Raw genomic sequence first — 16108 nt, forward strand, 5'->3', positions numbered from 1 at the left:
TGTTTCTTTTTCTCTTTTTTTAGTTTCAATTTTTTATTTAAATTCTATTTAGTTAACATATACAGTAATAATGGTCTCAGGTGTAGAATTTAGTAATTCATCACTTACATATGCCAAAGATTATTTCTATTTTATTATTCTTGTCAACCAACTTTTGACTTCATAGATTTTTTTCTATTATGTATTTCAGTAACTTTTGTTATTTTTCTTATTATTCCGTGCCTTGCAGGTTAATTTTTTCCTAATTTATTTTTCTATTCCTATTTTTAATCCTTATGATGAATACTCTGATAACTAATTTTTAATCATTTTACTTCGCCAATCTAAGCAGGTAAGGATATAAATTTCCTTCTGAATACAGCATTTCATAAATCTGAACATGTATTATCTGTATTACTCTTAGCTCTAAATATTCACTAATGTCAATGAAGAAATATACTCTGATACATTGAAGGCTTAAAAGTTGTGATTTTTTTCTCCAACCAAAGGTATTTTATTTTATTATTAAATTATAATACAATTATTCTGGCCAAAGGTGTTCTGTATTGTGGAAACAATTAGAAATTTGCTGACATTTTACTTCATGGCCTAATATGTAGTCAGTGTTTCCTAATTTATTTGAGATTTTTAAAAAAATTTGTATTCTCTTGCTTGGAACAAAGTTCAAACTTACTGTTTGTGCTGTTAAGATCTTTCAGAGCCTTACAATTGTTATCTGCTTGACCTATCAATTATGGAGAAAGATGGTTAAACTCACCTATTGCAATGTTGCTTTTACCAATTTCTTCATATAATTCTGTCAATATTTTGCTTTGTGTCTTTTAAAACTAGACAATTGAGGCTAAATTATCATTTAAACTTTGTTTGCATCCCTGCTTGATTGTAGCTTTTACCATGCTGATCATGATTTGTGCCTTAAGTATAATGTGTCTGAGAGTGTTAGAGATATATCTACTTTATTGTGGTTATTATTTGCTTGATATATATATATTCTTAGAATTTTAACTTTTCTCTATCCTTTAGTATGTCCCTTTTAAACAATATTTATCTGGATTTGTTTTCCAATCATCATGACAGTCAAATCAACCTTTCTGCTTCTTTCATGTTATTTGTTCAGTATTTTAGATTTTATCAATCTATAATTTACATTTGCTTAGAGGTTTACCAGTTGCTTTATTCATCTCACTTTCTTGTATCTCAGCATTTCCTTTTCTCCTTAAGTACCAGCTTCATAATTTCCATTCATGAAGGCCTGTTAGTAAACCATTTTTGTCAGTCTGAGATGCTTTTAATTTGCATTCATATTTTAAAGATCATTTCATTGCATGTAAAAAAAATCTAGTTTTATTTATTTTTTTCCCTCAATATTTCAAAGTGCTGCTCTTCTCTGGCTGTTATTGTTGAGGTCTGCTGTCAACATAAATATTTCTTATCAGGTAATTATTTTGTTGTTTTATGATTTTTTTATTTATCTTATTTGTAATCTGTGTCACCTCCGGAAATGGAAGGTTTATGTCTTCAATTAATTCTAGCATATTCTGTCCGACCTCTTTAAGTATTACCTTGCTATCATTCTCTGTATTTACTCTCTCTAGAACTCCTATTCAAATTTTAAATTATCTACTTTTTTCTTTGTGAAATTAATGCTAATTTCTCCAGCTTATTTTTGCTCATTTATTTCATCATCTGCATTTAACCTGTCCTGTAATCTACTGATTACATTTTCAATACAAATTAGATTTCTAGAATTCTTGTTGATTATTAAACAAAGCTGTTCTTTTTTTTCAATAATATAGGATTCCACTTTTATGTTTTTAATTCCATCATTTATTTAAATATTTAAAATGTACGTATTCTAATATCTCTGAAAATACAATTGTCCGGTATTGTATTAATTAAACAAGGAGGCCGTGGGACAGGTATTTGGCAGTCTACAAAAGCAACCTGAAATCCAAGCCTATAAATGCCTCAACAATACAAAATCAAAACTCTAAAGACAACCAATCACCAAGGGCCAACTAGGCTTAAAACTACAATAAAATAGCTTCCTTTCTTTGCTTCTGAGTTTCTCTATATAAGTCTTTCCCCTGGCTCCCATTGGCAGTGCTCCTAACCACTTCCAGTTTGGTGCTGCCCAATTCCAACTGATTTTTGCTCAAATAAACTCTTAAAATGTTTAATACGTTTCAGTTTATCTTTTAACACTGGATACTCTGGAAGTCAAAAAAAATTTTATTCTGTAAAATCCTTTTCATAGGAACATATTTCCTTGTCTTTGGTAATTCTCCAATTTTAAACTTTCAGTTTTCCATGGGAATGTATAGCTTGCTTTGAGGGTGTGACCAGCTATAACGTGGTTTTTAGTTTGATTCTATTTGGTACCTTAGTGACTTTACCTACACAGGAGACTAATTTTTATACTGATATTTTTTCTTTCAGTATAGAAGACCACATTAATAACATAAACATGAAAGGGACCCTTGAGGGGTCATTACAGATTAATAAGGGATATTTTGTTTTGTTTTGCTTTACTTTGCCTTACTTTTTCTCACCTAAATTCCAGAAAAATGTTCATAAATTTTCTTTCTGTCTCCCTTTACACTTAGGAAGGATTTTTCTCTTCCCCACTTTTAGTGAAGATGTGACTCTCTTCAGCATACCTGATTTCATCTGTGCATGTGGATAGGAGAGTGTAGGAAGTAGAGATTCTCAGTTCCAACACATTTATCTTGAGCCCAAAGCTCTACTACTTCCTGTTTCTGAGGGATTCTAAAACCTAAAGCTCTTGATTACCACATTTGCAAATACACAGAGCACGCAAGGATTTATTATTATTTTTAATATCCTCTTTGTTTATTACAACTAGAAGTTTTCTTACTTTTATGAAATCAAAATGGACTTAAAGTATTGACACAGGGAGGTGAGCAAGTATTTGCACACCAATGTTCATAGCATTCAAAATATCTAGAAGGTGGAAACACAAATGTTTGTCAACGGATGAATGGATAAACAAAATGTGGTATATACCGACAGTGGAATGTTATTCAGCTTTAAAAAGGAATGCAATTCTGACACATATTACATCACAGGTGAATCTTGAAGACTATGCCAAGAAAATAAGCTAGTCACAAAAGGACAAATATTGTATGTTTCCACTTATATGAGTATAAATGTATGTGTAAACAAGATTGTTGACCGTATTATTAAAATACTTTTATTCCAATTTATTTTTTGTTTCGATAATCTGTAAAATCCTGAAATAGGGTTAAGCATCTACCACTGTCATTAATCTTGAATTTTATCGTTTTCCTTGTAGTTCCAGAAATTTTTGTTTAATAATATTATTTTTAAATGTGGATGTCATACACTTGAGTGCAAAAGATTTTGACCATTATATATTTTTTAGATTTGGTCAAGATTGATGATGATAAATGGGAGAAAAATCAGTGAGCATTTAAGAATATTTAAAATTTTTCATTTTAGTTATAATGATTATAGACACCACATTTTTGATTTATGTAGTTTGAGTCCCTCCTAGCACATTTTTCTAATAATATGATATAGGGTTATATATGATCTTTGTTTATGCTTAGGCCTAAATCTCTTATGAGTATCAGAATTTAATTTCTAGCTGCCTACTTGACTTCTTCACCTGGATGAGTCCTAGTCATCTCTAACTTAAAACAGTAAATGCAAAATTTAATTTCTACCATTTCCCCTTAAAAATAAAATCACTTCCCTGATCTTTCGTCTTCATTTAGTCAAAAAATATTTATGTTGTGCCAAAAATCTGTCAGTTAGTGTTTCATGTGCTGGGAATATAGCAGTGAAAAAAACAGACAAGTCTTTGCCCTCATGTAGCATATACTGTAGAGAGGGGAGTAATGAACAAACACATTAATAGAAAACCACATGGTCATAAATAATAAGAGAAAAAAATAAGGTCACAGGGGGTCTTATTTAAGACTGAGTGGGAAGAACTCTTTAATAAGGCAATGAATGGTTTAGCAGATTTCTCAATAATTCCCAAGAATTCTCAGGAAAGAGAGCCATGAAGCCATCTGAGGGAAGAGAAGAGATCAGAAATGCAAAGGTCTTGAGGCAGGATCATGCTTGCTGGGATCAAGGAGAAGCAAAGGTCAATAAGGGTAGAGCAAAGACAAAACCAGTAGGAGAAAAGGCCAGAGGGGTAAGAGGATGTCCTAGCATATAAGGCCTTTGAGGCCATTTCTTTCTGCAATGCCTGTTCAAGTCTCCTACTCATTTTTCCCTTAAGTTGTCCTGTTTTCTCATTAATTTGTAGAATCTTATTTAATTCCTTAAAGTTTTCTCTGTATGTAAGCGAGCCTTTAGTCCATTATACGTATTACAAATATCTTTTCCTAGCCTGTGGCTTGCCTTTTCACTCTTTGTGCGTCTGCTGATGAACAGAAGTTCTTAATATTAATATTGATATAGTCCAACTAATCAAACTTTTCTTCAAGGGTTAGAACCTTAATATCTTTTAAAAAATATTTTCCTTCTCCATGGGCATAAAAATATGTGTTTCTATTAGAATCTAGTGGATCTATTGTTATCTTTTTAGTATGTAGATCTTCAGTACACCTGAATTGGTTCTTTTCATATCATAATGTAGGTGTCAGGCTTCATTGTTGTTAGGTACAGACAAGTCACACTGTTGTGGTGCCATTTATTGAAAAAATTGTGTTTTTCCCCCACTGTCCGTAGTGTCTGGCTTAATAGAAGTGTCATGTATTTATGAATCTGTTTGTGGATTCTATCATGTTCCATTAGTCTATTTCACCGTCCTTCAAACAATACTACACTTTTAAAGTACTATAGTTTTATAATATGTCTTAATATTTGAGTATATCTCTCAATTTGTTATTCTTCAAGAATATAATGGATTTACTTGGCCTTTCAAGTTCTATAAAACTGTATAATCAGCTTGTCAAATGTCTTTTATTTAAAGATTTTATTTATTTATTTACTTGAGAGAGAGCATGTGTGTGAGCAGGGGAGGGGAAGAAGAGGGACAGAGGGAGAGGGAGAGAATCTCAGGCAGACTCCGGGCTGAGTACAGAGTCCATATGGGGCTCAATCTCATGACCCTGAGATCATGACCTGAGCTGAAACCAAGAGTCAGATGCTTAACTAACTGAGCTGCCAAGGTGCCCCAAATGTCTCATTTTTTAAATACTAGACTTTGTTTAAGACTGCATTGAATCCAGAGATCAATTTGGACAGAAATAAAGTATTTTCAATACTGAGTCTTCTTATCCATGAATATGATACATCTCTCAATTTATTTAGAGGACTCCTTAAGTTCTCCAAATAGCATTCAATACATTTTGGGATTTGAGCATTTGCGTAACTTCAATTAGATTTACCACTAGACCTAAACTACAATTTGATGTAATTGAAAATTAAAGTTTCAGTGTTTGTTATTAATATATAGAAATAGGATTAACTTTTTTACTTTGACATATATCCAATTACTCACTTCTTAATTCTAATTATTATTTGTGGATTCTTTGGGGTTTGTTATGCATAGGATCATATTGTATTTGAATAATGATAATTTATTTCTTTTCCAATTCTCATTATTTTTAATTCTGTTTGCTTTCTTTTCTGACAAAACCAGTAGGAGAAAAGGCCAGAGGGGTAAGAGGATGTCCTAGCATATAAGGCCTTTGAGGCCATTTCTTTCTGCAATGCCTGTTCAAGTCTCCTACTCATTTTTCCCTTAAGTTGTTCTGTTTTCTCATTAATTTGTAGGATCTTACTTAATTTCCCTAAAGTTTTCTCTGTATGTGAGTGAGCCTTTAGTCCATTATATGTATTACAAATATCTACACGTTATGTATCCTAATCTTACTCATTCATGTGAAAGGGAAAGTTTTCAACATTTCACCATTCAATATAATTTTTGCTGTGTTTTTTTGCCTAATTCCTTTATCAAATTAAGGAAGTTTCTTACAATTTTGGCTATACTGAGATTTTCTTTTTAGATTCTGAATTCATCAAATCCTGTTTCTGAATCTATTCAGATAGTGATAATTTTTTCTTCCTTCCATTAATGTGATACATTACATTTACTGATTTTTAACTAGCCTTGAAAGTAATTTTCTACTTCTGGCTGTTTTTAAGATTTTTCTCTTTCTCATTGCTTTGTTGCATTATAATGTGCCTACATAATGTGTAGATAAAATCTAGATACTGTTTGATGTTTGTAGCAATTCATGAATACACAGCATGATGTATTTCATTATATTACAAAATTTTGGTCATATTTACTTGCTCAAATATAAGAACTAATTTCTGCCTTCAATTTCCAATTTGATTATAGTCTCCATCATAACCAGATTGTTTTTCTAATGCCTTTTAGTTAAAATTTTACTAATATTTAAAGATTTACCTTCACAGAGTATATTACTTTGTCTTCTTTCCAACTATAATATTTGGGTAAAGTATAATGCTTTCTACTGTGAGTGACAAGATGTGCTAGTTATTCTGACCCCCTTTGGTAGCAGAATGTTAGGAACTGAAAGTCTCCAAGTATGGGTCTCATAACATTGTCTAATATCCAACCATTTGTCTTATTGGTCTACAATATAATATCCCTCCTTGGTTCTATATTGTTATCTAGACTATGTCTGAATTAAGAATAAATTTGTTACAAGCCAAAAGAGGTGGCAGGCAGGTGGGTAATTGCTTTGTTCTCTCTTCAAATACCTCAAGTATTGAAAAAAAATTCTATGGTGGTTCCCAGCCATTAGAGTTTACTGTAACCACCTAATCCCTTATGCTCTCTAGAGTAGGAGTAAGCATAGAATTTGTCCTCCTGCACTCTGTCAGTTATGATCCAGTGGAAAAAAACTTACATAAGGCAAAGAGAATGAGTTAATATTAAATGAGAAGAAAATGCTTTAATATTAAAACAATGTCCTCTCCATCAATTCTGTTTCTATCACCTTTGCACATTTTGATTTCTTACTGAATAATTTTGTAACTATACTTAATGAACTGCAAACAGTCTCCATATTCTATCACCACAAACAGATCAAGTATTTTAGGCGCTTATACTTTGCAAGGGATAATCTAGAATATACTTTACTCAATTATTTTCATATTTCCGATTTTTTCTTAATCACTTCCTCTGACCCTAAATTTCCTACAAAGTACTTTACATTCACCAATATCTATGCCTTCAGTAGGCTTCTCTCTTCCATGTTCAATTTGTGTGACTTAATAAAACAATGTGCCAAAATTGAGCATGTAAAAGTTGGAGTCAGATAGGTATGGGTTTGACTTTCAGCTTTGACATTTACTGGCTTGGTGGCCCTGGGCTAATCGGTTTAACCCTATAGGCCTCTGTCCTCTTGCCTATAAAATAAGGAAATAAGAGATTCCTTCTCATATTATTCTGGGGGTTGGAATTAATATATTAATAATACTTTTTACATAGAAGATACTTAATACATGATTGTATAAGTAATTACAAAATAATAAATATTGTTTTGAGTCACACACATACAATACCTTTCTTTTAATTTACATTCATACATATACACATACTTAGAAAAAACAAGAGAGAAGATTTGGAAAATCTTCTTGGATTTGAAAAGAACGTTTTTCTTTTCCTCATACTGTGAGTGAAGTTTGAAAGACAATTCTAAAAAAATTAAGTTTTTTTGTAGAAGTCTGTGTCACTCGCTCTGATAGCTTAAAAAAGCAGGATTTGGAAGTAGAATAATAGATATGAAAGTAAGCCCCTAATTATTTTTAATGGAAACTCCAGAAAGAAATCATGAGGATTAGAAATTTTTCTTCCAAACCTATTCCATTTACCACAGATAAATGGAGCTTTAAATTATAGTTAGAGATCATTTTCATTTTGCTGCAATTTTTCATAGGAATCTGTTTTTTTTTTCTCAAATAGGATTGGAAAGATAGTATTAGAAAATATAGGAAGGCTTTGGTTATAAAGCCTACATATTCAAATAATGAGTAAAATGAAATCCAAAATTACTGTTTGCATGATATCAAAATCTGAGTACATAGTATGTGCCTAAGGGATGGACCACTTAAAAGACTGAAAATAATATGAAGTATTGAGAAGTGGAGAATGACTGGCCTAAACCTCCAAACTTCTAAGCCAAGCCTGGAAATGTAAGAAAGAGAAGACAGGAATATAGAAAGGAAATAAATTTAAGTGAACATATATTTAATTTGGTTGCTTGTTTCAACAAGAACTTTTGATTAGGGATACCTCTACCTTTCTGACTGAAAGTAGAGTTCAAAGTAGAATAACAGATGTAAAGTAAGCCCCCAATATATTTAATAGCAGGCTCTAGAAGTCATGAGGATTAAACATTTTCCTTCCAAACATACCCCATTTGCCACAGATTCACGGTGATCAAAATTATAGTTAGAGAACATTTTAACTTTTGTTTTGATAGAACAGAGCTCATTCACTGCCTTTTACATATGGTCAATAACGGCAACAATATATTCTTATTTTCTAAGTAAACTAATTCTTACCATGGGTCAATAATTCTCCAAAAGGCAGCAGAATTTCTATGGTACTCCAATAAAGGAATCTTTGTTATCTTTCAGGGCCTCTGAATCTGATCTTAAACACAACAGTTCTGAGACTGTTGAAGATCAAACACTTCAAGGCTCAGTTTATCTACTTCATTCACATTTTCTGGTTTCTTATGCTCACTTGTCTTTCATCCAACTTCTTTGTTTCCATCCCCTTATGCACATAGGCCCCACCCCACAGGTATGTGTCATTCCTGAATCATGGTATTGCAATTTTACAATGACACTACTTTTTCAATGTGTTAACAAAATGACATTTATTCAGGCCTTACTATTTCTCAATGACTCAGTTAAGAATGTCTTAAGCATTGTTTTACATAAACTCACAGCAACTTGAAGAGACTGGCAATATTTTAAGATAAGGGCTAATCCCTAAAATATGACTACCTGTTAAGCAGTTAGGAGTAGAGTGGCTGGAAAGCCTGGGAATTGTAGGAGAAGGTGGTGAGTCTTCAGGAGAAAACATGCTTAGAGACTCAGGAAAAAGCCTGATGTGTGAATGCATGCAGAAAAACAAGGGTCCAGGTGACACAGAGAGTTTCAGAGTATTGTGTACGTGACTGTGCATCTTTTCCCATTCCAATATTATAGGCAGAAAGTAAAAGACTACAGAATAATAAAAATACAAATATCTCAGTCAAAAGAGACTTTGGAGGTCATTTACTCCAGCATTCCACCCAACATAGAAATCCTTTTGGGAAAAGGAGCAAAAGTAGTTTAATGGTTGAGTGGAATGATAAAAGTTTAGTTATTAAAATTATGACCAACAATAATGACTACAGAGAGCAAATAAAACATCAAAGAGGGGTTGAGAGAGCCAGTGAGGATGTTGATCTAAAAAAAGGACTTGTGGGTTGTCTGGGTGGCTCACTCATTAAGCGTCTGCCTTCGGCTCAGGTCATGATCTCAGGGTCCTGGGATCGAGCCCCGCATCGGGCTCCCTGCTCAGCGGAGCGGGAAGCCTGTTTCTCCCTCTCCCACTCCCCTGCTTGTGCTCCTGCTCTCGCTATCTCTTTCTCTGTCAAATAAATTAATAAAATCTTTAAAAAGTATAAATAATAAATAAATAAATAAATAAATAAATAAATAAATAAATGAATGAATAAATAAATAAATAAATAAAATAAAGGACTCGTCAAGGTGGAGTTATGTCCTGGGATGATGTGCTTCGAGCCCATGGCCCTGTTGATTATCTGGTAATATAAAGTAGATACGGAAATGAAAGGAGCCAAACAGGGTCAGAGAGTTATCTTTATCAGGGTATGACTGAGGGAGAGAATCCCCGGAGAGATGCTATAGAAGTTAGTAAGTGGAAGCATAGAAAGACATTACTGGCTAAAAGAATAGTAGGGACCAAAACAATGAAGCAGAAAAAGACATGAGGACCAGACTGCAAGTGGCTTCATAAGTGGCCAGCCCCTCATGTAACAAGCATAAACAAGTGCACAATGAAGGCATGTCATGAAGAGTTTGGTATATTATATATAAAAGCTTGTATTTGTTCTGAAGACAAGGTAGAAATGTAGAAAATGGACTGGAGGGAAACTCATTTTAAACTAGAGGCACTAGTTTGAGGCTATTTCAGAAATTTAGATGAGAAATGTTGAAAGCCTAAAATCAGTAGTGGTGAGATGCAAAGAATCATTTAATCCACTTAACTGATAGAGTCAGTGATGTACGAAAGGCAGAGCTTTTTGTCTTGAGCAGCCAGGGAGAGGGTGGGTTCTTTCATGAACCTCGGGCTCTAATTCATTTGGTATAAAGAAAGATCAAGCACTTAGGAAGGCCTTTATGTGGAAGGATTCAGTATTAGACAAGTTGAATTTGAACTACCACAAGGCATTAATAAAGGGATATTTGAAAGTCAATTGGATCAGTCAAGCTCGGTCTATAATACAATACGCAACATTAGTAGAGTGAACCCATGCACAGTCACTCACATCTGCATAACAGCAAAATGTGTGTGGCACTTGCTTTTTAATTCTCAGAAGAGATTTTAAATAGTAAATCACATTTTCATTTTCTTACTTTGAGATATATAGAGAAAAGCCATACCCTGGTCTCCAACATATCTTAGTTCTCTATTTATAGCAGGTTATGCTTTATGTTTTAACTCTAAAGCTATCCTTAGAAATATGTAAGGAAATACTTATGCTGTCATTATTAATTTTATATATCCAGTATTAAAATTTGTAGATATAACTGAACATGTATTTGCTTCTATGCTAGGGATCTAAAACTATAGTTTGTTGTTGTTGTTCTGCTGTTTCTGGAAGACTCTAAGATATATATTTATATATAAAATTCATAACAACAGTTGCACTTACTATTGCCACTGGAAACACATTAGGTATAAAATCAGCAAATAAAAGAAATGCTGAGCTTTCAGGTTCTCACAGCAATAGGATGCTCATAGCCAAATTGAAAAAGGCTTAACTAAAGAGATGTGCCTTGCACAGTGAGTTGAAATTCAATAGGCTGAGGTTTTTATTGAACCGTGAGAAAACAGAGTATCCAAACTTCCATAAAACATGCTTTTTCCTAAGTCACATGTGTTTTTAATCTAAGAACTATAGCTACTGAATTGTATAATGTGAATTTAATCAGTGACATATTACTACAAACTAAAAATAATCAATAAATCAAATATATAGATCAAAGTAAAATCTTCAGATTGTAGCAGCTAATATTTATTTAAGTGCTGAGCTTAAAGATACCCAAAATTGAAATAGAGACAAAGAGAATATAAGACTTTCTTAGGTTTGGCATTAAAGCTGTATTTCTATATTTTCAGCACCAAAAAACAAAATGCCTGTGACATTTAAAAAAAAGAATTTCTAGCTTTAAATTGTATACTATAAACAGTTGGGGTAGGGGAGAGCTCATGTTTTCCTCTTTGTATCCCAGTGCCTAGTAAAAAGACTACATCACATATCAAAGGTGGTCTATAAGTATCTGCAGTAGAATGAAGAACATGAAAGAATATTTTTAGTTGTTCATTACTAACAAAATAATAATGATAATGATAAAATAAAGCATGCCATCAACTTGTTCAGCATGTCATCAATACTGTAAATGGAGAGTCCTCTTTTACCATAAAACCTCCAAGAAGAGCCTTTCTCCAATGTGGTAGCTTTTACTGTGAGATGCTTTCCACCTTCTCAAAAAAAAAAAAAAAAGGTAAAAAGTAAAAGCATTTGTCTACATCTGTCCATTTTCATCAAGATAGAGCCAACTGAGTAAGACAATTAAGCAGATATCAACTCTTTCTAACTTACCCTTCATTTCCATGATTCTCAAAACTATGTAAATATTCTAAGAATGACTCTTCCAAATGAAGAGTGTCAATCTATCAAATATATTGAAATACCTGTACTCTTTAGCTAGAATTTGTAAGTTCTACTAGGCAGTGTTTTCACTTTTCAAAAACCCTTCTCAAATCATTAACTTAATGGATACTGGTTTAGAAAAATTGAAAAGGCTCTCTGAGTCATAAAAGCAGCAGACTAAACACAATAAAGCACCTTCACAATGTCTAACATACACAATTTTTCTAGAGATTCACTGCATTCTCAATCAAAATGGCAACAAGTTTTTTTAGATATTGACAAACTGACTCTAAAATTTTTATGTATAAACAAATTAAAATAAATTTTAATTATAATATCTATAATGGATTTCAAATTTGGCAACCTACTCATTTACTGTAAATATTCAAAGGCAAATGAGATAAGTTATCTTGAATGTAAAGCTAAATATGTATGCATGTGTATTTGTTTATGTATATTTTTAGATGAACGACTTTTATAATTTTATAAATCCCTATTTCTTGAAAAAGTTTTCCAAGTAAAAAAATTTCATCTATGAATTTCAAATGTGATAGTTGATATGATTCTAAAATTTCAGATGCTACTATATCAGGGTTCTTTAATGATCAATATTCCCCAAAATAATTTTCTAAGCTCAATATACACATAAATTAGAGAAGCAGCATGTGAGAGTTTTTTTATGACATATTGGACCATCCTATAGGAAATATCTGGAATATTCTTTCTCCATAATCCTCCTGGATAATTCATCTTCAGTTCCTCAAGAGTCACGTCACCTTAAAGGGGAATCTTTTTTGAACTAATGTGTATTATGATTTAATTAGGATTCCTCTATCAGCAAGATCAAAATACTAAAGGTAGTTTAAAATGAGTTTATTGTCTTGGGTAGTATCAACTTCAAAGGTAGGTGGTTATTACAAAATTGGTTCAGTGGTTCAATGGTTTAAAACTAAGTTACTCTCTCTGTGATTCTTTTGATTTTTCTTTTATGATCACATGGACAACTATAGTTAATTCCTCTAACAACTGCAATCCAAAGCAGAAAGAAGGGGAGAGATGCAATTCTATAATTCTATATGCCCATCTCTTTCTTTTTAATAACAAGGAAAATCTTTCTCAGAAACTTCCCTTCAGGTCTCATTAGTCATAATAGGTTATTTACCCACCCTTCAGAACACTGGGGAGAAATGGGATTGTATAAGGGCTAATATTCCCTGAAAATAGTGCCACCATACCCCAAAAAGTTGGGTTCTGAGAAAAAAAAAAATTGTGGTAGGTAACCAGCAGTGATTGTCAGTCATAAATATCAACTACTTATTGATATTGACACTGATGTTTCTAACCTTAAAAATAAATGATGTATGAATATGTATGGATGTGGATTTATGAGTAAGAGATATTAAAGCTCTTTTGCCACTATCAAAAGTTTGAAAATGTTAGAAGTAATTAACATTTTAGTCTCTACTTTTTGCCAAATAATGCAGAATCACTTCTTAATTTTATGCAAATACATTAGAGTTGAGTTAGTCATGACTTCATGCAATACATTAGAGTTGAGTTAGTAATAATTTTTCTAATCTGTTTTCATTTGTAACTCTCTCATTGCCATATTGTTAAAAACAGGACAACTGGCCTCAAATGAGGTTGCTTATGGTAAGTCCTACATCACCAAACCAAGATTTGACTTAATTACAATTTCAAATCTCCCAGAAATGGAATCTTAAATTAGTCAATCAGGAATCATAAAATCAGCACTAGTTAGACAATCTGCCTAACAGACCCCTGCCATCCCCTAAAGGAAAGTTGTCTTGCCACAGCCAATCCACTTTTAGCATACTATAACCTCCTTGTTCCCTTCTGCCTATAAAAGGCTTTCACTTAGTACAGCTTCTCAGAGCTCCCTTCTATCTGCCAAATTGGTTGCTGCCCAATTCATGGATTATTGAATAAAGCCAGCAGAATTTTGTTTTTTAACACTATCCTTCTCTGCCTACTATTCTGCATCCTACTAATACTTTCATTTTAGTCTCTTTTCCAAAATTATTTTTGGCCCTTTTTTTTTTTTTTTTTTTGCCTATTTTCCCTCTTTCCAGTCTTTGACTTTCTCTTTGTTTATAGTCAGTGGAAATCTACCCAAGCACATAGAAGACTTAAAGGATAAAGGAGTGTATCATAACAGCAGATGTCTGACTAACATTTATCACCCTATTATACCCAATTAAATAAGATTTCAATGATATCAATCCCCAGAAGGAATATGATACAAATGAATTTTCAGAACACTTTCTTGGTATCTCTCATAACACTTAAATTCTACTATGTATAATGAAAATATAACAATTAGAATATAGTGAATTTTGAGTTATACCAAGAAATTTGTATATATTTTCTTGCTTAATGCCTATGGTTGACTCCATGAGAAGTGAATCCAGCAAGATGTCATGGCCTGTCTAATATTTCAGTGTGCATGTGGCAAATTTGAAGTTAAATCAATACAAAGTCTAAATATAGATGCTTATCACTTCTACTAGGTCATAAATTCATTAAGGGCAGACACTGTTGCCAGCGGTCTTTGTAATAACTTCAATATCTAACACAAGAGATCAATAACTGATTTTGAATAAATTAATGAGTAACTGAATGAATAATACAGAAAATTTTCTGTTATTCAAAAGATATACATATACGTAAAGTATAAGATGTTTTCTGCGGTTGCAAAGCCCCAATATAAAGTTACAAACATGAAAAAATGACAGAAAGTGCTATTAAACTTTTGAAAAATATAGACTTTATTTTCTTAGAAGAAATTATGCAAATCACAAATGTTTAACAGGAAAAGACCTGTGGAAGTAATAACCCAGAAAAATATCACTGACCTTAGACAAGCCACAAGAAGAGAAAATCTCATGGATTATGGAGTGGCTGTGATTTAATAATATGGCCTGTGATACTTGAGCTATGGATTCTGAGAAACGGGAAGCTAGAAATAACCTGAGGCATTTTTGGTCCAATTCTGAAGTAGAAAGCTGTTTCCATAGCAGAGAGTGTTTAAAAAAAAAAAAAAAAGACAATTAAGCTAAGTAAGTGAAAGAGGAAATTAAGCAGAAAAGATCAAAATGGAATTTGGCTAAGCTTTTGGTGAAGAAAGGATGGTATACCATTACTAGGTATTACCTTATATAGCAAAAAGCAAAAGAGGCTAAAACTGGATATTGGATATTGTAATACATTACACTTTTAATAATGAGCATAACTTGATTGTGTAATACTACCTAGAATTTTAACCTTTTTAGGGCCATTTTCAAATATTCCTGGAGAGGCTACACCAATATTTTCTACATCTACAGTGTTCCTCCAAACCTCAAAACCAATATACACAATATACTAACATACAAACTTACAAATCTCAGTTCAGAGTATGACTCTAAATTACAAAGTTTCTCTTTGCTGATGACAAGATTCATAGAGCATTATTTTAAATATTTAGCTAGAGTGCTATATTAGATGATTCCAGCTCCTTTGCCCTCAACATCTTATAGATTCTTCTGTAATCCAATATTTGGTATTTGCTTTGATAGTCCCCATTGTCATCTCCAACACATCTCCCTTTTCTGCATCAATTAAGTACAAGTTGAGCTCCTAACTAGAAATCATGTGGTCATACCCAGATATCAGAATTTTGCCATCTGGGACATAAAAATACTCATTTTTCCTCCTAGCATCCTCTGTATCACAAGCCAACTCACAGAGATTTATGTTTATCTGCATCAGTATTTAAATATTTTTTTAAAGAAATTATGATTTGTTGGGAAAACTAGCACACATAAAACAATATGAAGATTACAGTTAGAGAAGTTCCTCTCCTTGAGGTAGTTGGATAGAGTAGAATAAGCAGAGGCTGAGATTCCAAGTTCACCGCTACCAGTTACAAACTTCATGATCTTGGGCAAAACCCTCAACTTACCTGGGTTTCAGCTTCCTTGCTTTATAAATGAAGATTGTAATGTAGATGGTGCTTCCTGTGGCTCCCATATTCCTAGCTGTGCAGCATCCAAGATTGGTTGCCCACCGTCCTGGGAATTCTTCAAACTACCGTAAGTATGAATTACAGTAACAATAAGAATAGAAAAGTAAAGGACATGTGAGAATGAGACACTTTGTAAAGGAAACGT

The sequence above is a fragment of the Mirounga leonina genome, unplaced genomic scaffold (genome assembly GCF_011800145.1).
Source record: "Mirounga leonina isolate KUSES-001 unplaced genomic scaffold, KU_Mleo_1.0 Mir_125, whole genome shotgun sequence".
In the NCBI taxonomy this organism is placed as follows: Eukaryota; Metazoa; Chordata; class Mammalia; order Carnivora; family Phocidae; genus Mirounga; species Mirounga leonina.